Here is a 6,963-nt window from a genome sequence, read left to right as displayed (position 1 = left end):
ACACCTCATTGGGTGGTTTTAGCCCATGGTTTTGTAATACCGTTTGACGGTTTCTTGTATTGTATCTCCTATATACGAGGTGTGTGAGATAGAGGTTGTATGTAAGAGTCTTATGGCTATTGAGTTGCCTCTGAATCTCTGATTAGTGGTACTCCTGCAAAGAGCTTGCTCTGCAAGTATATTGTAATCTGTTTTGATTGCTGAATAAAATATTGAGTTGCTTTTAAAGTGTGGGGTTTTTCTCCCGAGAAGGTTTTCCCACGTAAATCACTGTGTTGTGGTATGAATGTTATTATGTCTATTTCTATTTTTTGTAACTGTTGTAATGATCTGAAAAAGTTTTGCATTATCCTCCTCTCGAGGTTAGTGTAGGAAGTTGTTTCTATTACTTAACATCCTTACAAGTGGTATCAAAGCCTGATCACCTTTGGTTTCAGTTGTGGGTTGTTGGGTTTTTTGAACTAATCCAGATTTGAGTGGGAGCTTGTGCAGAAGACACTTTTTGATCTCGTTGCACGAATTTTTAGATGGTGAGTTCATCGGGGAGAATAGAGGTGGAGAAATTTAATGGAAGTAATTTTGAGATGTGGAAGCTGAAGATGGAAGATCTGCTAATAGATCGAGACCTATGGGATGTTGTTGATGCGAATGTCCAAAGGCCCTCAGATCCTACTGCGACGGCTCGGTATGATGTTATGGACCGAAAAGCCAAGGGTCTAATCAGATTGTGCCTGGCGGACTCTGTTCTAATCAACGTCCATGAAGAAAACTCTGCAAAGAAGCTATGGACTAAGATTGGTGAAATGTATCAAGCGAAATCTTTATCAAACCAAATTTTCTCAAGGAAGAAGATGTATTCCTTGAAGATGGAAGAAGGCGGACGGATTGCAGATCACCTGGAAGCATTCAATATGCTAGTGGCTCAATTGGTATATGTTAGTGTTAAGATGGAGGAGGAGGAGAAATGTCAAATCTTGCTTTGTTCTTTGCCTGATTCGTGGGATTCTCTTGTTATGGCTATCGGTAGTACTTCTGTTGTTTTGAAATCTGAAGACGTGGTGGGTGCCCTACTTGGTGAAGAGATGCAGAGGAAGGTATCCATCAGTTCAAAGGAAGCCCTAACTGTTCATGGAAGACCTAAGGAGAAAGGCAAGAAGGATGAGAAGAGCAACAAGTCCAAATCCAAAGGGAGATCGAAATCTCCTGGAAAGTCCAAAGTTATTTGTTGGAATTGCGGTAAACCGGGTCACATCCGTAAGGACTGCAAAGAAGAAAAGGAGAAGAAGAAAATAAAATGTTTGAGAACTGATAATGGTGGTGAATTTTGCTCTAATGATTTTGATAGATTATGTAAAGACTGTGGAATTAACAAGCAGAAGACAACTCCATATTCTCCACAGCAGAATGGAGTTGCAGAAAGAATGAACAAGACACTGATGGAGAAGGCTAGGAGTATGTTGAGTGGTGCTTGTCTCGAAAAAAATTTTTAGGCTGAAGTCGTTGCCACTACTTGCTACCTGATTAACAGGTCTCCTACATTAGCTCTTGTTGATAAAACACCTATGGAAGCATGGTTAGGTCACAAGCCTTCATTGAGACATCTTAGAGTTTTTGGTTGTGAGGCATATGCACACGTGCCAAAGGAGAAGTGGACAAAATTGGAGAACAAGGTTGTGAAATGTATCTTCATCGGGTACAACTATGGTGTGAAAGGATACAAGCTTTGGGACCTTGTTGCACAGAAGGTAATTTGTAGTAGAAGTGTTATTTTCAGAGAAATTAAGTCTCCTTCTGTTACATTACAGCCAAAATAGACTAAAAAAGAAGATGTGATTCAACTTCCTTCTACACCTGAAAGAGTTGAATCGAGACCCCTAGATAGGCAAGAAGTTGAGGAGAGCTCATCTAGCTCTGAATCTTCAGTAGAGGAGGAAGAACCTCCAACTCAGCTTGTTCGAAGGTCTACAAGACATAGACAACCACCTGAAAGGTATTCACCTGATGATTGGAGATGTATTTTTGCTTTGAATACTAATGTGGATGAACTGAAATCTGTAGAAGAGGCATTAGGTATGAATGATGCAGAATCCTGGAAGATTGCTATGGAAGAAGAAATGGCAGCTTTGAAAAAGAATGATACATGGGATCTTGTACCATTGCTTGAAGGACGAAAACCTGTTGGTTGTAAATGGGTGTTCAAGAAAAAGATTGGTTCAGATGGAAGCATTGAGAAGTATAAAGCAAGGTTGGTTGCAAAAGGCTACTCTCAGGTTGAGGGTGTTGATTACGGTGAGATATTTTCTCCTGTTGCAAAAATGATGTCCATTAGATTTTTGCTTTCTATTGCTACTGCTTATGATTTAAAGGTTGAGCAAATGGATGTGAAAACTGCTTTCCTTCATGGTGATTTGGAGGAGGATATTTATATGACATAACCAGAGCACTATGTGGTGAAAGGCAAAAGTAATTTGGTCTGTAAATTGAAGAAACCTTTGTATGGCTTCAAACAGAGTTCTAGGATGTGGTACCAAAAATTTGATACATATGTGTTGAGTTTGGGATTTGAGCATTCTAAATCATATCACTGTGTTTATTATAAATCTGATGGTGATCATTTCCTATGCATTGCATTGTATGTTGATGATATTTTATTCATTGGTAAAGGGAAAGGTATGATTTCAGAACTGAAGTCTCAGCTCGCTGCTAAATTTGAAATGAAATATCTTGGTGCAGCAAAGCACATTCTTGGGATGGAAATTAGAAGAGATAGAGTGAACAGAAAGCTATGGCTAGGCCAGAGCAAGTATGTGAATTTAGTGTTACAGAGGTTCAACATGCAGGATTGTAGACCATTGAGTGTTCCTTTTACAGTTGGAACGAAACTATCTGTTTTAGATTGTCCTACATCCCCATCGGAGATGGAAGACATGAGCAGAGTGCCTTACCAGAGTGCAGTTGGAAGCTTGATGTATGCTATGGTTTGTACTAGACCAGACATTGCCCAAGCAGTGGGAGTACTTTCTAGATATATGTCTGATCCTGGTAGAGTTCATTGGGATGTAGTCAAAAGAGTCTTCAGATATTTGAAGGGTACTTCAGAGTATTCTTTGTGTTATCATGGTAATTCAGTTGGAGACATAAATTCTCTTAATATCCATGGTTATGTGGATTCAGATTGGGCAGGTGATATTGATAGCAGAAGATCCACTAGTGCTTATGTGTTTACTTTGTTTGGTGGTGCAATTAGTTGGATGAGTAAGCGACAGGCTGTGGTTGCTTTATCCACTACTGAAGCAGAGTATATGGCAGCTACTCATGCTTGTAAAGAAGCCATTTGGATTAAGAGACTATGTTCAGATATTGGAATAAAACAAAGTACAGTGACAGTTTATTGTGATAGTCAGAGTGCAATTTGCCTAGCTAAGAACCTGACATTTCATGCCCGGACCAAACATATTGATGTTCAGTATCATTTTGTCAGAGATATGGTCGAAGATGGCAGGGTGAAGCTGGTTAAGGTAGAAACTTTGATGAATGTTGCAGATGCTTTAACTAAGGTTGTGAGCACAGAGAAGTTCAGATGGTGTTCGGAGTCTATGGGCCTCATGGCCCCTAGGAATTGATTTATTGTGTTGATACTCCCTTTGCTCTTGCAAGGTGTTCGTCGAGTGGGAGATTTGTTGGAAAAAATGGTGTCTCAACCTTGCATTTATGTGAGGTTACTATTTATAGTAAGTTTTCATTTGAGCACGAAATGATGTGAAATTCTCCCTGAAGCTTCTGGTTGGTTAGATAAGCATTCTGGTAAAGTTTCGTCGCAAGATCACAGCCGGTTTTGAAGATATTAAAATTTCCATTTTGGAGGGGTGCGATAAAATGTTTAAACTTAATTTTGAGGGCTTTAGAGGCTCTGAAACATCCTAAAAAGTGGGTGTAACCGGCATAGCCGGTTACGAGGTGATAGAGCACTTCGCGAGCTTTCCAACGCTTCAAACGGTTCGTCAATCGAACACCCGGTTCTCAAGTTATGGCCTCCAGAAGTTTGTTCTCCTGAAATAGGAAAAATAATTTTGTATCGAACACATAAATGAGTTGTAAAAGGGAGGAGCACGTGTCATAGGGCATCTAGAAGGGAGATAAGGTCGGCTACACCTCATTGGGTGGTTTTAGCCCATGGTTTTGTAATACCGTTTGACGGTTTCTTGTATTGTATCTCCTATATATGAGGTGCGTGAGATAGAGGTTGTATGTAAGAGTCTTATGGCTATTGAGTTGCCTCTAAATCTCTGATTAGTGGTACTCCTACGAAGAGCTTGCTCTGCAAGTATATTGTAATCTGTTTTGATTGCTGAATAAAATATTGAGTTGCTTTTGGAGTGTGGGGTTTTTCTCCTGAAAGGGTTTTCCCCACGTAAATCACTGTGTTGTGGTATGAATGTTATTATGTCTATTTCTATTTTCTGTAACTGTTGTAACGATCTGAAAAAGTTTTGCATTATCCTCCTCTCAAGGTTAGTGTAGGAAGTTGTTTCCGTTACTTAACTTCCTTACAGTTAGGTTAGGGAAATGATGAGTCTAAATAATGGCTCGGTTTTGTCTATATTTTTCATGTTTTTACTAAGTTTGGCAAGGTTCTAGATATTGTTTGAGTCATAATACTCTGTTAAAATTTGATTCTAAAAGACTCGATAAAATGACATGAGCCTACCAACATATGTTCATTTTTTACTAGAAATATGATTAACGATGAAGTAATCATGCTATGTGATTTATCCACATTAATCTTACATGTAATTTGATGAATGCTATTCTAATATGAAGTAGATATACCTTTGTTTTGTACACATTAACAACTTTATGCAATAGTTAATGAAGAGTAGGAAAAGTTCAAGGATTCAAGCGTGATTGTTCATGCTAGTTAGTTGTTTGGAAACAAAGTCTCTCGAGATAATCATTGGAGTCAACAGGCGGATATTTGCAAATCATAAAATGTAATAATGAGACTTCAGTATTCATGTTTGTAGGAGAGTGAATATAGGAAGGATTGTTACACTAGATTTCCTTTGTTGTTAGAACAACTAGGTTGTCTCTCATTCAGAACATAACTCCTTCTTTTTCTTACGCTTTAATAAATGGTGTCCTCTTAATGTCTTGGGAGTGGACTTATCGGTAGTTATAATTAGTTAGGAGTCTCTTTTCTATAAATAAAGTTCCAACACTCCTTCTTAGGGAGAGGAACAATCAGTTAATATAATTTGCAGTTGCAGTTTTATTACAGAGCATTTTTAGCAAGTACCATGATGTAAACGGTGTTTTCAAGTAAATAAAGATAATATCTTAGTTTGTAGCATTCGGTTGAGTTTTGTGGAGACTTGTTAAGGGGGCGCACTTAGTGAGAATTCCACCCCTTTGTTTATTCGGTAGTTATTTGCTAAAGTATTTAGTTTGTTGTTCTAGTGATTGACTGTTCCCACAGACAAATTAGTTTCTTGCTTGCTTGTCACAGATTGAGTTGTTTTCCTCAATTCAAGGTAGTTTTTGTTAAAGCATTCTAGATGTTCCTTTTTCCTGCACTTTGATTTTAGTAATATTTACTTTTGATATAATGGTTGTAACATGATCTTTAGTGCATATACCTTGCTGACCCATTTCAAGTATACCCCCTAGGTTGATAAGAAATGAGATTTCATAATGATCACATGACTACTTAGTATGGATGTCCAATCCCTGAGTTAAGACCTCAAAGTCTAGTTATCATAACCATCAAGGAAGTTGAACAATTTCCATGGATTTTATATCGGGGCTGCCATGAACTCAAAGAGGATTTGATTTAGTGCTTGTAGTGGTTGATCATTTTTCTTATGTGGCCCACTTCATACCTTGTAAAAATACCAATGATGCAAGTCAAGTAACTCATTTGTTCTTTAAGGAAATAGTGCACTTGCATGGTATTCTCGAAACCATAAATAATGATAGAGACACTAATTTATTAGGCCACCTTTGGAGAACCTTGTGGAAGAAGTTGGACAATAAATTGAAATATAGTTCAACATTCCACCCTCAAACTAATGGTCAAACAAAGGTAGCCAATAGAAGTTTGGGCAATCTATTGAGGTGCTTGGTTGGGGACAATCCTAGGCAATGGGATTTGGTTGTGATTTGGTTTTATCTCAAGCTTAATTCGCTTATAACTCTAGCATTAATAGACCTACAAGTATGTCTACATTTCAAGTTGTGTATAATGAAAACTCTAAAGGAATTGTGGATTTGATAGATCTGCCTACAAACACAAATCAACCAAGATGCTGCAAAATTTGTAGAAAACATTTTTAAGATGCATCAATAAATTAGGCACAAATTGTAGAACATGAATGGGATTTATAAAATTGTTGATATGTATAGGAGACAATAAGTCTAATGAGAAGGGGAAATGGTCATAGTGGATTTTGCAAAAAGAGGCACCTTTAAGGTGGCTATAATAAGCTGAGACCTAAAAAAAATTGTTCCATGTAGAATTGATAAGGTGATGAATGAAAATGCTTATGTGTTTGATCTTCGTGAAGACTTAGATACCAGTCATTTTTTTAATGTAGCCAACCTTCATCCATACTCTGCAAGGACAAATGAAGATCAGGGAAATGAAGAATGGTGGAACAAGGAAAACAATGAGTGGACCAAGCACATACCAGAGGAGAAAAGAGAGAAAATTGAACGAGTATTGGATATTAAAATGGTGACTACATGGTCTAGGGCATACAAACTGCATTTTGTTGAGTGGAAAGGTCTCCTTGATTCATATAACACTTGGATCACAAAGACTGATTTGCTTAAGTGTAGCAAGACAATTGCATTATATGATTTTGAACTAGGAGGTTCAGAATTTTCAAAATATGGGGAGGACAATACAACAATATCTTAATTGTTGTTGCATAACTCTCCTAACTACTCTCGCATAATAGACTA

The sequence above is a fragment of the Cryptomeria japonica genome, chromosome 9 (assembly GCF_030272615.1).
Source record: "Cryptomeria japonica chromosome 9, Sugi_1.0, whole genome shotgun sequence".
NCBI lineage: Eukaryota > Viridiplantae > Streptophyta > Pinopsida > Cupressales > Cupressaceae > Cryptomeria > Cryptomeria japonica.
The sequence above is the reverse complement of the archived record's forward strand: the minus strand, read 5'-3'. Positions refer to the sequence as shown.